Source organism: Aquarana catesbeiana, linkage group LG01, assembly GCF_042186555.1.
Source record: "Aquarana catesbeiana isolate 2022-GZ linkage group LG01, ASM4218655v1, whole genome shotgun sequence".
NCBI lineage: Eukaryota > Metazoa > Chordata > Amphibia > Anura > Ranidae > Aquarana > Aquarana catesbeiana.
In genome coordinates, this window is record NC_133324.1 from 571,340,848 (window position 1) to 571,357,921 (window position 17,074).

At 42.8% G+C, this 17,074-nt stretch overlaps 1 protein-coding gene across 1 annotated transcript in view; it reads left to right on the forward strand.

The window, feature by feature from the left end:
- FRAS1 (Fraser extracellular matrix complex subunit 1) overlaps positions 1-17,074 on the forward strand; it is an 830,295-nt gene that overhangs the window by 215,967 nt on the left and 597,254 nt on the right. The gene's annotated exons all lie outside the window — the stretch shown is intronic.

The window sequence follows — 17,074 nt, forward strand, 5'->3', positions numbered from 1 at the left end:
ATAAAGACATTATATAAGGAACGAAAAAATATGCCCCAGCCTTCTCTCTGCTAAAGTCAATACTGGACTTAACCAAGTACTGGCCTTTCTTCTCCTGCCCCATACACTAGTCATTTTTTTCTTCAACCAGTGGGTTGAACGAGAGAAAATGACTTAATTCCCCCATTTGCGCATTCAATTTGGATGGGCAAATCCCTCCTACAGCACTATCGTATTTTGACAGCAGAGAGATTTCCCCATCATCACAATACACTCATCAGCACTGCATTCTATAGCCAGCAGCACTGATCAAGAGAATATTCCAACAGGCTGACTGTGCACAATTCAATAGATCAATTTGTATACAACCAGCCTGCCCATACATGAATCAAAATCCGACAATTTTCTCTCTCTGAACCGGCTCAACTTCAATCCATGTATGGACATATACATTATAATAGACAGGTAATTGTTTTCCCATCAGCTTTAAGAATATCTTTTAAACATTAAACCACTAAGCTTTAAGAATACAGTTTCTTTGAAAATTTGGCTAGCTTACTATACTACATACTATATATTGCAATAAGTTTTATCAATTTGGAAAACCAATGTTTCCAGGTAGGGAAAGATTATTTTTTCTGAGGGTTTTTCTGAGAAACTCATCTGCTCTAAGTCAAGCAATATTCAGAACCCCTTTTTCATCAGCATTTAGCATAAAAATGGAGATTGAGGTGGGCTTGTGACACCAACAATTTGAATTAGAATATGATCTAAATTGCTTCAACTGGCAAGAAGCCATCTCTACCAGCTAATGTCTATTCTGGATTCATAAAGCTCAATTCTGGGAAATCTAAATTACTCCCATGCAGTGGGGCTGCATCAGCACTCCAAGTGTTAATTGCTGGTTTCTGTCTAGGGGATGCAGTAAAGTAATTATAAACTTCCCAGTCCCATGCTCCTGCCAACTCCTCCACTACTATGATAGACTGTTCCCTGCAGCCTCTTCTCCACTACGGACTGGTGGTCCAAGATCATCTGATGCCATCAAGAGACCATAGCTCTGCAGTGGAATCAAGAAAGGCAAGGAACAGTCAACTGCTGGACCATAGCAGAGCTCCATCTGCCAGGGAGCTGAGAATCAGGTAAGTGCTTTTACCATCCCCTAGACAGAAACGAGCAGTTAACCTTTGCAGTGTAGGCAAAACCCCACTGAAAAGGAGGAGTTTTCATTTACTGGAGTGGGGCTTTAAGGTAAACACCAAGTTGATATTTCCTGTAAAACCCAAAATGCCAACACTGGATTTTAATTCTTGGAAATAAAACTTTTAAATACTTTGTCATAATAAAATCTTATTCTTAGAAGATTGTATACAGCATACATTTTTACTATTTAACAGCCTTGGGGACTTGTGTGCATGGGAAAAGTTGGAACATTTACATAATGCCTTTGCAAAGCCTTTTCTGGTTGCATGTTTGATTTTCAGTATGTTACTTTGTCTTTACTATGGATCCCAGGGTAGTAGTACTTTGTTCGACCTCGAGCCTACTGCAATTTAGACAGCCCCTTTGTAGACGTTAATAACAATTCACATTTAGAAGCACATAATAATCTGTATAATCTTACAATATTGAGTCTCTATTCAGAGACGTGAAAGGCTATTATTTCTTACATAGGGACTACAGTTGTTCCCAGAATGACTATAAACATAGTGTCCTTTACAATGTGATTTGTGGGATGGAAATCATGATCTTGGCAACAATATACATCTTGTGTATTCCAGGGAAATTCATATCTATTTTATTATTAGAGCTCAGTTTAATTTTATGGGAACAAAAATGATTGTCTACTATAAATGTTGACTGAGTAAGAGTTATACAACCAGCAGTTATGCTTACCATATTTATTTATTAAAATCCAGCAAAAAATTATATTCAAGATGATCTGCAGTATTACTTACATTGACATATTTAAAGTTAAACCACTTCAGTACCAGGCACTTTTACCTCATTCCTGCCCAGACCAATTTCCAGCTTTCAGCGCTGTCACACCTTGAATGACAATTGCGCGGTCATGCACCACTGTACCCATATGACATTTTTATCATTTTTTTCATACAAATAGAACTTTCTTTTGGTGGTGTTTAATCACCACTGGGCTTTTTTATGTTTTGCTAAATAAAAGGAAAAAGATGTAAAATTTTGAAAATAAACCTGTTTTTCTTAGCTTCTTAGTTTATACAAATAATCTTTCTTCATAAGTTTAGGCCAAAATGTATTCTGCTACATTTCTTTGGTAAAAAAAAACCCAAATCGGTGAATATTATTTAGTCTGTAGGTAAGTTATAGAGTCCTTAAACTATGGTATATATCTGAAATTTGTTAAGTCCTGATATACTGACGGCCTCATTTTGAGGCCTGAAAATGCCAGGACAATACTAATATCCCCCAGATGATCTTTTTTTTGGAAAGTAGACAGTCCAAGGTATTTAGTAAGAGGCATGGCAAATTTTTAAATTGTAATTTTTTTGTCACAATTTTTTGGAAAATGAAGAAATTAAATTTTTTTTTTTACATATTGTCACCAGTGCAGTACAGCGTTATCTTATAATGGGTTTTTTAACTATTTTTTTTTTTAATACACTGTGACCAGAGCAATAGAGTGTTACCATAGTAACACTGTACTAGTCTGAGAAAAGGATCAGGTTTTTATTTTTATTTTTACACATTATAAAGGAGTGTGAACTGTGCCTGGATGATAATTGGTAAATGATCACTGCTGATGTCCAAATTGAGAAAACTCAATTGCAATAGGTATTTGACAGGATGACAGCACTGTGCAAGGGGAAACTATTTGTTTTTCCTGTATGAGTTCAATAAAGTGTTGCTATTGTTGTTATTTGCGTCTGTGTAATTTTTTTGTTGTAATGTTTTAAATACTTTGTAATTAGAAACAACAGTAAGTGTAGAAAGCTTTACATCGGGATTGATGAAAGTCCTGCCCGGCCTTCATTTTGCTATAGGCCGGCAGCAACTGGTTAAAGTGTCATTAAACCCAGACTATGAAAAATTCTCATTATGTGCTATATAACAGAGCGTTCATACTTATAAAGCCACTAAGACATTTGTTTTCTGGAATTAAATGTACCTGGTCGATCCTGCCTTCAGCTGTCCCTACCATATTCTCTGTGCCCCCACTACAGGCTAAGGTTGTGTAGATCAGCAGGTGTCCTCTGCTGAGCATGCGCAATTTAATTTCCCTTCTAAGCTCTTAATTTCCTCCTTTTTCTTATTTGTGCAGCCCACATCATTATAGAGTAACACATGTGGGTGTACAGTATACACAGTGGTAAATGACAATCCCCTACCTTTGTCCTCCACCATGTCCTCCTATTGCTAAACACTATGTGGGCTGGATATAGTATACTGATTGATTCCATTCACTAAGAATAATCTTAGTTTTAATATAAATCAGTATTAAATATATCTAATGTAATTATTAATACCTGTAAAGTAAACAAAAGAGCCTTGGATGCAGATGCCACCTGAACAAAATGAAAGCTAGTGTCTGCCATCCCTGACTCTGCCTACACCGTATTAATGCACAAAAAATACACATTTGATGATCAATAAAGATGTATAGGGAGTTGTAAAACAGTTATTTGATATTTATAACCTAATTTGAATTGCACTTCTGAAACTTTTTTTTTTTTTAGTCATGTGACTGGCACAGCACCAATCAGGGATGGCCAGACATAGGTTCACATTATAGAGAGCATACATCAACAGAGTTAGGCCTCTTGCACATGATACTCCTGTTTGAGCATCTACTTTTTCAGACTTTTTTTGTATGTATTTGTGCGTATTTACGCACATTATCGCGTATAAGCGTTTGCATGCAAATGTGCGCAAACATATTCTCACGTTCTCATTCTGCACAATATGTAAATGGAAATTTGCGCACATTTGTGCACATTCATGCATATTTGCGCGCATGAGGTGTAAATTACTGACCAAAAAATCAGATTTTTCTATATATTTTTTTTACTGAAGAATGCACAGCGCTTGTTTACGCACCTGTGTGCATAGGCACAATTAATGGGCTGTATTTTAGCTCAGTAATAAGAAAAGCTGTACTGAGCTGTTTCAAGCTACAGTGTTCAAGAAGCTTAATAGAAGCCCCTGCAAGTGCCAAAGAACAGGGAAAGGTCATGTGACCACATAAAAGCGCTGCAGGAATAGTGTACTTCAAGGATTTAAAAAAAAACGAAATCCAGTGCCATGATATGAATGATTTATGTGAGTGGATTATGGCAATTAACACTTCTTTGTTTAGTATCATTTTAAGAATGAACCACAGTTCCTTAGTAGCCCCATGAATTCCATATAAAAAAATGATGGGGAAAGCATATGTGTATATAATAAATAAATAAATAAATATATATATATATATATATATATATATATATATATATATATTCCTCAATCATGATCTGTTGATTTCTCAAGTTAAGTTTCAGAGGTAGCATAGCAAAAAATCACTGAAGTGCAATCAATACAATCAATCATTCAGCTCTTCAGAGCTGCTCTGAAGATGAGCAATGGGAATTGTTTGTACTGATGTCAGGAGTGAGATCAGGGCTAGTAAAGTAGATTGTTGAGCATTTGAAATTCATCAGATGAATTCAATACTCATATCAACCATATACACCGTATCAGGTTTTTAATATCTGCCCTAAGGAAAAGAACCACATGTGACTTCAAAAAGATATGTTGGATTTTCTTTGGACTTTTTCAGTCCCTTCTGAAAAGTGAATTAGCAGAGGCAATTACTGTTCCTGAATGTACTGTTTCTGAAATAACATAAAGCTGTAACTGTTGTCACAGAAATGATGGATTGAATAAACCCATTAAATCATGAATTAAAGAAAACTACAGCTGCTCAGACTGCATGTTCTAGCTATACAAAAAATGTGAAAACTTATGTTTTAGAACAGGGATACGCTATTAGCGGACCTCCAGCTGTTGCAGAACTACAAGTCCCATGAGGCACAGCAAGACTCTGACAGCCACAAACATGACACCCAGAGGCAGAGGCATGATGGGTAGTTCTGCAATAGCTGTAGGTCCGCTAATTGCAAATCCCTGTTTTAGAAGATGCTGTGCGTTTTACACTGCTAGTGGAAGTGGATATATACAGTATAATTAAACATACAGCCCCCAGGCCTATTTATATAATTCATATGTAAACTAATATTCTAAAATTAGACCAATTTAATATAATCATCATCATATGAGACTCCCATTTAGATTAGAATTAAATATTGTTTTATGTGTCCTGCTTACCCTTGTTACTGGTTCTGAACTATGCTTCAGTTGTACGCATATCCAAACTCTTTAGCCTGCCACACTGCACATCTAAAAAAATAATTCCTATATGTCCTGTTTTGGTTTACATTTTCTGTAATCCCTTTCCTGCATGTGCATTCATTCACCACAGTGCTGAGCAGAACCCCCAATCTTTTGGTAACAGTTTCCATATATGTTTCAAATAGGTTTTTGCAGCTGTTTTAAAGCCGGCATCTATGTATAATATTTATTTATACCTGTCAATTAGACAGCCATATTTGCTTATATTACAATAATTTACAAGGCAAGCTTATTCTGATAACTTGTTTACACTGTGAATTTGCATGTAAAGGCTAATAGATTTCAATGCTTCTACAATATGGGGACGAAGCAGAGCCCAACATTGTATCCTGATTTATTTCCAATTTGTACATGAAACATTGCTCAAGTACTGTACAGCGATGCCATGGAGCAGTCAATATACATAAAGCACTTGAGACTCATAGTTTATTGATTCACTGCTGAAATATGTAGTGTGGCTTGCAATGGGGCTGATGGCCTAAGCCTTGTCTGAAATAGTGCCTCTATCATTCTAACCTGTGCTGGCAGAAATCCATTGTTCATTATCACAGACTTAAAGCAGGGATTCCTGGGAGCACAGAGACAGGAGTACAGTACAGGACAGGGACCTGATATTTTTATAGCCAAGAAGCCTTGGTTGTTATTATTGTAGCATTTCATTATGCCACAGATTCACATAATTCCCAGTCCTCTCAGGGTTGACTTTTTATCTAAGTTTTTCTTCTTTAAAGCTGATTTTTTATTTGTTTATAGGTTTAAGGAGGCACTATATATATATATATATATATATATATATATATATATATATATATATATATATATATATATGTATGTGTACATTTATTACAATGTTTGTTCATTGTTATGGAAATTGAATTCTGCTTAATAAGCAGTCCTGAAAAATGTAATTTTATTAGCGTAGCCACAGTAAACGTCAAATTATAATGTATAGTTATTAAAGCACATAACAAATCAATTTTACATCTCTGCTCCACTTTTTTCATAAATGCCTTTGCCATTATTTAAAATACTCGAGGATGGAAATAATAGCTACATTAACACTAGGCTTATGGTAAAAATGTCTCCGAAGCCCACAGCAGCAGCCCTATTTTTAGTTTTACTTTCTAAGGAAACCAACTAGCCTCTTCTACAACCATGAAAGAGAGAATCAGCTGTGATGTGAATAAAAATGTCATGCCGAGGTCATTATTCACTTTACTACAGCTCCAGTCTCCTCCCAAAAAAAAAAAAATCAAAGTTAGCAGCTACAAATACTGCAGCTGCTGACTTTTAATATAAAGACAATTACTTGAGTTGTCCTCACCCGAGCTGATTCTTCTTTGGGTCCAGGCACCGGCATCTTGACTAAGGAAAACCGTGAGTGAAGCCTTGTGTCCCAGAGGGCTGCTGGGGAAGGAGGGGGGCTGAACTTCCATTTGGATCGCCACAGCGATCTGACTGAAATGGGAGAAGGTACCTGTCAAAACCAGGTACCCATTCCCCCTCAAAAAGTGCCAAATATAATTTTTACTTTAAGGTAAACCTGTCTCTAATGAAAAAACTCAAACTTACTTCTCCACAGGGTCTTAACCAGTATACTAATAGCATTGCTTGCTGTCACCCTGTTACCTGTTGTCACCAGTTTTAAAAATGGAATACTTCTTGGTATATGCAAATTCATGACACTAATTTGTCCTACCATTAGTGCTAAGTGCCTGAGCAGCCAATTATTAGACCAGACTTCTGGCACATGGAGGAAGGTGCATGCTTAGTAGTGTGCATGAATTGACCTTTGGGGAAAGTACATTTTTGCACAGGATCTCTGCAGGGGCCACAAGCAGCAGCACTACTGTACTAGAGAGTGCCTAATACATAATAGAGGATGTGTTTTTTTTCCTTTTTTTTCCCCTTGGTTGATAAAAGTATACAGGGTCTTCATACCTTTAAAAGAGAAGTATGGGTTTTATAAATATAATATTTATATTCATCAAGGTGGATGCAGCATCAATTCAGTGCTGCATCTGTACCCTGCAGCTTCTAATGCCGCGTACACACGGTCGGACTTTCCGGCATACTTGGTCCGGCGGACCAGAGTGTGCCGGACAATCCGCCCGTGTGTAGGCACCGGCGGACTTTTTCCCAAAAGCCCGCCGGACCTAGATTTGAAGAAAGTTCTAAATCTTTCCGCCGGACTCAGTTTCGGGCGGAAAGTCCGCTCGTGTGTGTGCTGGTCCGACGGAAAGCCCACTCGTGTGTAGGCTGGTCCGACGGACCAGATACAACACGAGGGCAGGGTATTGCATGTCACGCTCGCTGCAATAGGTAAAACACATTTTCCTATTGCGGCGAGCGCGGGGCATACCAGGCCCTTAGATCTGGTATGGATTATAAAGGGAAGCCCCTACGCCGAAAAAAACGGCGTGGGGTCCCCCCTAAAATCCATACCAGACCCCGATCCGAGCACGCAGCCTGGCCGGTCAGGAAAGGGGGTGGGGACGAGCGAGCGCCCCCCCCCTCCTGAACTGTACCAGGCCGCATGCCCTCAACATGGGGGTGGGTGCTTTGGGGGAGGGGGGCGCCCTGCGCCCCCCCCCCAAAGCACCTTGTCCCCATGTTGATGAGGACAAGGGCCTCTTCCCGACAACCCTGGCCGTTGGTTGTCGGGGTCTGCGGGCGGGGGCTTATCGGAATCTGGGAGCCCCCTTTAATAAGGGGGCCCCCAGATCCCGGCCCCCCACCCTATGTAAATGAGTATGGGGTACATGGTACCCCTACCCATTTACCTAGGAAAAAAGTGTAAGTAATAAAACACACTACACAGGTTTTTAAAATATTTTATTAAACAGCTCTGGGGGGGGGATCTTCCTCCGGCTTCGGGGGTCTTCTTCCGGCTTCGGGGGTCCCTCCGCTTCATCTTCTCCCGGCGTCCGGTTGGTTCTTCTCCCGGTGTTCCAGTTCTTCGGCCGGCTCCTCTGCTGTCTTCAGGTAGCTCTCTTGCCAGCAGAGGTCCGGACTTCTGGGCTTCTGGGCTTCTGGGCTTCTTCTCTTCTCTTCTCCAGATGTTGACACGACGCTCTCTCCGGCTGGACTGCTCTCCGAGTGCTGCGTTGTGACTTATATAGGCGGAGACCCCGCCCCCTTTTGATGTCACAGTCCCTGGGCATGCTGGGACTGTGACGTTTTAGGGGGCGTGGTCACTGGGTGATGTTGACCACGCCCCCTAAAACGTCACAGTCCCAGCATGCCCAGGGACTGTGACATCAAAAGGGGGCGGGGTCTCCGCCTATATAAGTCACAACGCAGCCCTCGGAGAGCAGTCCAGCCGGAGAGAGCGTCGTGTCAACATCTGGAGAAGAGAAGAGAAGAAGCCCAGAAGCCCAGAAGCCCAGAAGTCCGGACCTCTGCTGGCAAGAGAGCTACCTGAAGACAGCAGAGGAGCCGGCCGAAGAACTGGAACACCGGGAGAAGAACCAACCGGACGCCGGGAGAAGATGAAGCGGAGGGACCCCCGAAGCCGGAAGAAGACCCCCGAAGCCGGAGGAAGATCCCCCCCCCCGGAGCTGTTTAATAAAATATTTTAAAAACCTGTGTAGTGTGTTTTATTACTTACACTTTTTTCCTAGGTAAATGGGTAGGGGTACCATGTACCCCATACTCATTTACATAGGGTGGGGGGCCGGGATCTGGGGGCCCCCTTATTAAAGGGGGCTCCCAGATTCCGATAAGCCCCCGCCCGCAGACCCCGACAACCAACGGCCAGGGTTGTCGGGAAGAGGCCCTTGTCCTCATCAACATGGGGACAAGGTGCTTTGGGGGGGGGGGCGCAGGGCGCCCCCCTCCCCCAAAGCACCCACCCCCATGTTGAGGGCATGCGGCCTGGTACGGTTCAGGAGGGGGGGGGCGCTCGCTCGTCCCCACCCCCTTTCCTGACCGGCCAGGCTGCGTGCTCGGATCGGGGTCTGGTATGGATTTTCGGCGTAGCGGGGTTCCCCTTTATAATCCATACCAGACCTAAGGGCCTGGTATGCCCCGCGACGGGGCTAGTAAGGTGTCAATCTCGCCGATAAAAGCGGCAAGATTGACATCCTTTTCTAGTCCCGTCGCACCTGAGTCACGTTCAAAATGAACGGACTTGTCCGTGTGTGGGCAAGTCCGTTCATTCTGAAAGTCCGCCGGAACTCCGGCGAAAGTCCGTCGGAAAGACGGGCGGACTTAGCCCGCCGGAAAGTCCCGGCGTGTGTGGGCAAGTCCGTCCGTTTTAAAGTCCGGCGCACCTGGCGGACAAAGTCCGTCGGAAAGTGTGCCGGACCAAGTAGGATAGAAAGTCCGCTCGTGTGTACGCGGCATAAGACTACAAATTCAGACTCAGTCTTCAGTGAGCAGAGGGCTGGTGACTGTCAGTGGAGCTCTATGCAAGCTGTGCGGTCAGCCAACATACTGGGGTGTAGGGGGTGGCCACAGACACAGTTGATTTAGTTAAGAACATTTTTCATTTAGCTAAATAAATTCATCAGGGGAGGACTGCCCTGGCCTGGGAGGCAAACAGAACCAACTGGCTCATTCATGGCAAGAATTGTTTTTTGTGGCCTAAAGAAAGTGCACCACACAAAGTGTGCCATGTTGATTAGTGGCCATAGTAAAAGGTGGTTGTCTTACAGTTCAATGTGACATTCCTTTTCACATACATGGATCATAGATTTATGTAAAGGGTTAAGTACTTTATGAGCAGATCAAGATGACTTGCTGCTCTATCAAAATTATATAAAGGAAATACTAAATTAAATACCAAGCCATAATCATAAATAATCCTTATCGTTCAACTTCTTGTAACAAATGCACACAACACATTTTCTTTCTTCCAACATTGACTTCCTTTGGTCTGATAACATCTCACAAAAGAAGTTGATGCCGGAAGACTTCACTTTGCCTCTTAATAAATGTAGAGATTGGATGAGGCTAAAGATCGCCTCATCCAATTTAAATTGGTGCCTCTATTTATGGGTCCACTTTGGCAGAATGCTAGAGATGTATGGCCTCGCCAGCAGACTTTGACCACATCTTTTGGCATTGTGGGGAAGTGCAAACTTTTTGGTCAGGGGTTACATACACTTTGCAGCAACCTTTATCAATACCGGTCCCTTTAACCATTCCAGCCTGCCTCTTGGGGTTGGTCAAGGACTAAACGGGCACAGAGGATGTTTCTTATCATCACATTATTTTATGCATGTAAATCTATTGTATTATCATGGTAAAAGTCAGAGGCACCATCACTAGCATTTTGAAAGGGTATTGTTAATAAATCATTACCTTTTTACAAAGCAACATATGTGACTCTGGGATGCCAGGGCAAATTTGAAAAGGTTTGGCAAAGTTGGCTGGCAGATTCGTCAACTGTTGGATGAGGCGTTCTATAGCTCTTACAAGTAGCTTTTGGGGGGGATGCTGGTCAAGGGGTATACTTTTGGGTTGCTTTTGACTATGCATGCTTGATTGTCAGTAGGCGGGAACACTAGATGATCTTGGAGGATTTGAGGGTGTCTCCTTTATATAACTATAGCTGGTTTTGTGTGGGTTTTTTTTCTATCCTAATGGACAGGGATGGGAGCGTTGCACAGGGGTAGAGGGGGAAGGGTTGATTCACATTTAGTTGTTTATGTATAGTTCTGGTCCCTGAGGCCTGCTGAGCCTGGGTATGCCCAATAGGCTCTGTGTTGTATGTTATACCCTTTTTAAAAACCAATAAAAAATCATTTAAAAACAAAAAAATAACTCGCGGGAACATGCAAAATAGCTCTTGCTCGATGCACCTCCTGGTGTGAACGAGCCCTCAGACTGGTGTGCCCCAATATATATACATAAAATTATTAATACATTTTCACCTTTTTTATAAGTGATCACATGGCCTATGTTCTCAGCTACATAAGAGGGTCATATGCTTTGTATACCTTTTATTAGCAATACACTGATCTTCCCAGTGAATGGCTGTGCGGGGGTGGGGGGGATGAATTGTCAAGTCAAGTCTTGGCCATTGGAGGACAGGCAATGCTCCCAGCACAGCCAGAAAACTGGCCACAGTGAGATAGGTGTGCTTCTATGCCTAGTGTGGTTAAGGAAGAAATACAAAGAGAACAGGATACTTTTTAACACAAGTACGTGGTACAGTAGACACATATCAGAAATATGAAATGTTGGGGGTAACATATTCTTTAACCATTTCCTGCCCGGTCTATACTACAATGACGGCCGAGCGGGACTGCTCTAGTTCATGGACCACGCTGTGGCGTCATATGTCACCCGTGTTCACAGCAGATGACAGATCAGTGTATCAACCTGCTGCTGGTACCATGTGATCGCTGTGACCAATCACAGCAGATCACATGACAGTTGTACACAATGGATTGCTTTTATTCATGCCATTCATTGTGTACTATTGTGTTGATCTCTGTGATTGGTCACAGTGATCACATGGTACAGACAGGGCCAATCATAGCCCATCTGTACCATGTGATGAGCAGTGACCAACCACAGCTAATCACAATAGTAAACACTGAATTAATCGATTTCATTCAGTAAAAATAGTTGTTTATAACAGTGATATTCACTGTTATTCGCAATCGTAGTGTACAAAAAAAAAATCCAGATCACTGTTGCTCAGTTGCTCTGGTCATATATAATATATATATATATATATATATATATATATATATATATATATATATATATATTTATAAAAAGAATGTAATAAAAAAAAAAAATATTAAAAAAGTTATTACAATTTTTATTTTTTTTTGTTCTTTTTTTACATACTGTCACCAGTCAATGTCCCTGATCACTGCCACACCAGTTATATGATGACGCTGTACTGCACTGGTGATAGTATGTGAAAAAATAATTTTTTTTTACATTTCTTAATTTTCCCCAAAATGTTGACAAAAAATTACAACTTCAAAAAACTTGCCATGCCTCTTACTGAATACATTGGATTGTCTACTTTCCAAAAATGGGTAATTTGAGGGTATTTATGCTGTCCTGGCATTTTTGAGCCTCAAGAAATGAGATAGGCCGTCAGTGCATCAAGATTGAATAATTTTCATATACTGTGTATATGCAGTGTGTGTGTGTGTATATATATATATATATATATATATATATATATATATATATATATATATATATATATATATATATTAGTAGCGGCCCGTCCAGTGGTACAGTAGACACAAAAAAAAAGGTCACTTTAAGAGTGACTGGGCGCCGCACATGGGCAACCGATTTGCTCACGTTTAGGGAGTGTCCAGGGCGCTAGAGATGCGCCCGCAAACACTCCCCCATTCTCCAAGCTCCAGTGATTTGCCATTGCAGCATGTGTGGGCGGTGCTTTTCGCTGCACCGTGTCACTTCCGGTCTCTCTGCTCACTGTGTTTGGGGTGAGTGGAGGAGTGGACTGTGACAGACCGGCGGCGCGTGGTGTGTGGGAGACGAAGCAGGCCTGATTGACTCCTAGGCTTTGCTGGCGCGGCTTCTCTAAGGTATGTAAACCGCCGTGGGCTCAGTGTGTGTCAGGCTCGTTGTCACGGACCGGACAGTGTGTCTCTCTCTCTTCTAGCTGACTCAGTCGCTGAGTTTGTATGTGGCCACGGAGCTGCCCCTCTGCTCCGCACACACTAATCCCTGGAGGCCTGGCTGGACCCTTCGTCACCTTCCCTGCGCTTCTCTGCAGTGCTCTGCCCCCCTCTCAATCTCGCCAATCACTCAGTGAGTGACTGGGGGGGGGTCTGTGCTGATGATGGGGGGTGCAGACCTGGGGGGGTGGTTATTGTGCAGACGGGGGTGGTAATTGCGCAGACCCACCGTCTGCACAATTACCACCCCCTGTCTGCACAATTACCCCCTCCCATCTGCACAATTACCCCCCTCCCGTCTGCACAATTTCCCCTCATCTGCACAATTACCCCCTATCTGCACAATTGCCCCCCAGGTAATTGTGCAGGGGAGGTAATTGTGCAGACGGGGGTGGTAATTGTGCAGATGGGAGGTGGTAATTGTGCAGGCGGGGGGGTGGTAATTGTGCAGACAGGGGGTGGTAATTGTGCAGATGGGGGGTGATAATTGTGCAGACGGGGGGTAATTGTGCAGATTAGGGGTGGTAATTGTGCAGACAAGGGGCAATTGTGCAGATGGGGGGATGGTAACTATGCAGACTGGGGGATGGTAACTGTGCAGACTGGGGGGTGGTAATTGTGCAGATGGGGGGTGGTAATTGTGCAGACGGGGGGTGGTAATTGTGCAGACTGGGGGGGTGGTAATTGTGCAGACTGGAGGGTGGGGTAATTGTGCAGATGGGGGTGGTAATTGTGCAGACGGGGGGTTGTAATTGTGCAGACTGGGGGGTGGTAATTGTGCAGACTGGAGGGTGGGGTAATTGTGCAGACTGGGGGGTGGGGTAATTGTGCAGACTAGGGGGAGGGGGGTAATTGTGCAGACTGGGGGTGGGGGTGTGGTAATAATGCAGACGGGGGGGTAATTGTGCAGATGGGGAGGGGTGGTAATTGTGCAGACAGGAGGGGGGTAATTGTGCAGATAGGGGGTAATTGTGCATACTGGGGGGTGGTAATTGTGCAGATGGGGGGTGGTAATTGTGCAGACTGGGGGGTGGTAATTTTGCAGACTAGGGGGAGGGGGGTAATTGTGCAGACTAGGGGGAGTAATTGTGCAGACTAGGGGGAGGGGGGTAATTGTGCAGACTGGGGGTGGGGGGGGGTGGTAATTATGCAGACAGGGGGGATAATTGTGCAGATGGGGAGGGGTGGCAATTGTGCAGACAGGGGGTAATTGTGCAGATGGGGGGTGGTAATTGTGCAGATGGGGGGTGGTAATTATGTAGACTGGGAGGTGGTAATTGTGCAGACAGGGGGTAATTGTGCAGATGGGGGGTGGTAATTGTGAAGACCGGGGGGTGGTAATTATGCAGACGGCGGGGTAATTGTGCAGATGGGGGAGTGGTAATTGTGCAGATGGGGGGTTGGTAATTGTGCAGATGGGGGGGGGTAATTGTGCAGACTAGGGGGAGGAGGGATTGCGCAGACTAGGGGGAGGGGGGAATTGTGCAGACTGGGGGGGTGGTAATTGTGCAGACTAGGGGGAGGGCGTAATTGTGCAGACTGGGGGTGGGGGTGTGGTAATTTTGCAGACGGGGGTAATTGTGCAGACGGGGAGGGGTGGTAATTGTGCAGACAGGAGGGGGGTAATTGTGCAGACGGGTAATTGTGCAGATGGGGGGATGGTAATTGTGCAGATGGGGGGAGGTAATTGTGCAGACAGGGGGTAATTGACATGTTATATACCAGGCTTTGTGAGAAATTCTATATACCGGCTTTGTGAGAAATGCTATGTACCAGGATTTGAGGTCTGATGGGGCAGGAATTGAGACTGATCTGAGAGGTGAAGGGACAGGAATTGGGATGGGCACAGTGGCTGCGTTTGGTACAGTGGCGGCAATTGATGGGCACAGTGGCTGCTTTTGGCACAGTGACGGCAATTGATGGGCACAGTGGCTGCATTTGATGGTACAGTTTCTGCTTTTGATGGTACTGCAATTGATGGGGTTTTTTTTCAGAATTTTTCAGTTTGTTTGCGCCCCCCTAAAAAAATTTTGAGCACCAGCCGCCACTATATATACAGTATCTCACAAAAGTGAGTACACCCCTCACATTTTTATAAATATTTTATTATATCTGTTCATGTGACAACACTGAAGAAATGACACTTTGCTACAATGTAAAGTAGTGATTGTACAGCTTGTATAACAGTGTAAATGTGCTGTCCCCTCAAAATAACTCAACACACAGCCATTAATGTCTAAACCGCTGGCAACAAAAGTGAGTACACCCCTAAGTGAAAATGTCCAAATTGGGCCCAATTAGCCATTTTCCCTCCCCGGTGTCATGTGACTCGTTAGTGTTACAAGGTCTCAGGTGTGAATGGGGAGCAGGTGTGTTCAATTTGGTGTTATCGCTCTCACTCTCTCATACTGGTCACTGGAAGTTCAACATGACACCTCATAGCAAAGAACTCTCTGAGGATCTGAAAAAAAGAATTGCTGCTCTACATAAAGATGGCCTAGGCTATAAGAAGATTTCCCAGACCCTGAAACTGAGCTGCAGCACAGTGGCCAAGACCATACCATGGTTTAACAGGACAGGTTTCATTCAGAACAGACCTCGCCATGGTTGACCAAAGAAGTTGAGTGCATGTGTTCAGCGTCATATCCAGAGATTATCTTTGAAAAATAGACGTATGAGTGCTACCAGCATTGTTGCAGAGGTTGAAGGGGTGGGGGGTTAGCCTGTCAGTGCTCAGACCATACACCGCACACAGCATCAAATTGGTCTTCATGGCTGTTGTCCCAGAAGGAAGCCTCTTCTAAAGATGATGCACAAGAAAGCCCACAAACAGTTTGCTGAAGACAAGCAGACTAAGGGCATGGATTACTGGAACCATGTCCTGTGGTCTGATAAGACCAAGATAAACGTATTTGTTCAGATGGTGTCAAGCGTGTGTGGCGGCAACCAGGTAAAAGGAACAAAGACAAGTGTGTCTTGCCTACAGTCAAGCATGGTGGTGGGAGTGTCATGGTCTGGGGATGCATGAGTGCTGCTGGCACTGGGGAGCTACAGTTCATTGAGGGAAATGTGAATGCCAACATGTACTGTGACATACTGAAGTAGAGCATGATCCCCTCCCCTCGGATACTGGGCCGCAGGGCAGTATTCCAACATGATGACCCCAAACATACCTCCAAGATGACCACTGCCTTGCTAAAGAAGCTGAAGGTAAAGGTGATGGACTGGCCAAGCGTCTCTACAGGCCTAAACTTTATTGAGTATCTGTGGGGCATTCTCAAACAGAAGGTGGAGGAGTGCCAGGTCTCCAACATCTACCAGCTCCGTGATGTTGTCATGGAGGAGTGGAAGAGGACTCCAGCGGCAACCTGTGAAGCTCTGGTCAACTCAAAGCCCAAGAGGGTTAAGGTAGTGCTGGAAAATAATGGTGTCCACACAAAATATTGACACTTTGTTCCCAATTTGGACATTTTCACTTAGGGGTGTACTCACTTTTGTTGCCAGCGGCTTAGACATTAATGGCTGTGTGTTGAGTTATTTTGAGGGGACAGTAAATTTACTCTGTTATACAAGCTGTACACTCACTACTTTACATTGTAGAAAAGTGTCATTTCTTCAGTTTTGTCACATGAAAAGATATAATAAAATATTCACAAAAATGTGAGGGGTGTGAGATACTGTGTGTATACATGTGTGTGTGTGTGTATGTATATATATATATATATATATATATATATATATAAATATATATATATAAATATAAATATATATATATATATATATATATATATATATATATATATATATATATATATATATATCATATTTTGTGGACTCTATAACTTTCCTAGAGACTAAATAATAAACATTGATTTGGGTTATTTATACCAAAGAAATGTAACAGAATCATTTTTTGGCCTAAATGTATGAAGAACATTTATTTGCAAAATTTTATAACAGAAACAAAGAAAATGTGTTTTATTTTAAAAATATTTGTTTTTTAGTTTATTTAGCAAGAAAAAAAAAACAGCAGTGATTAAATACCA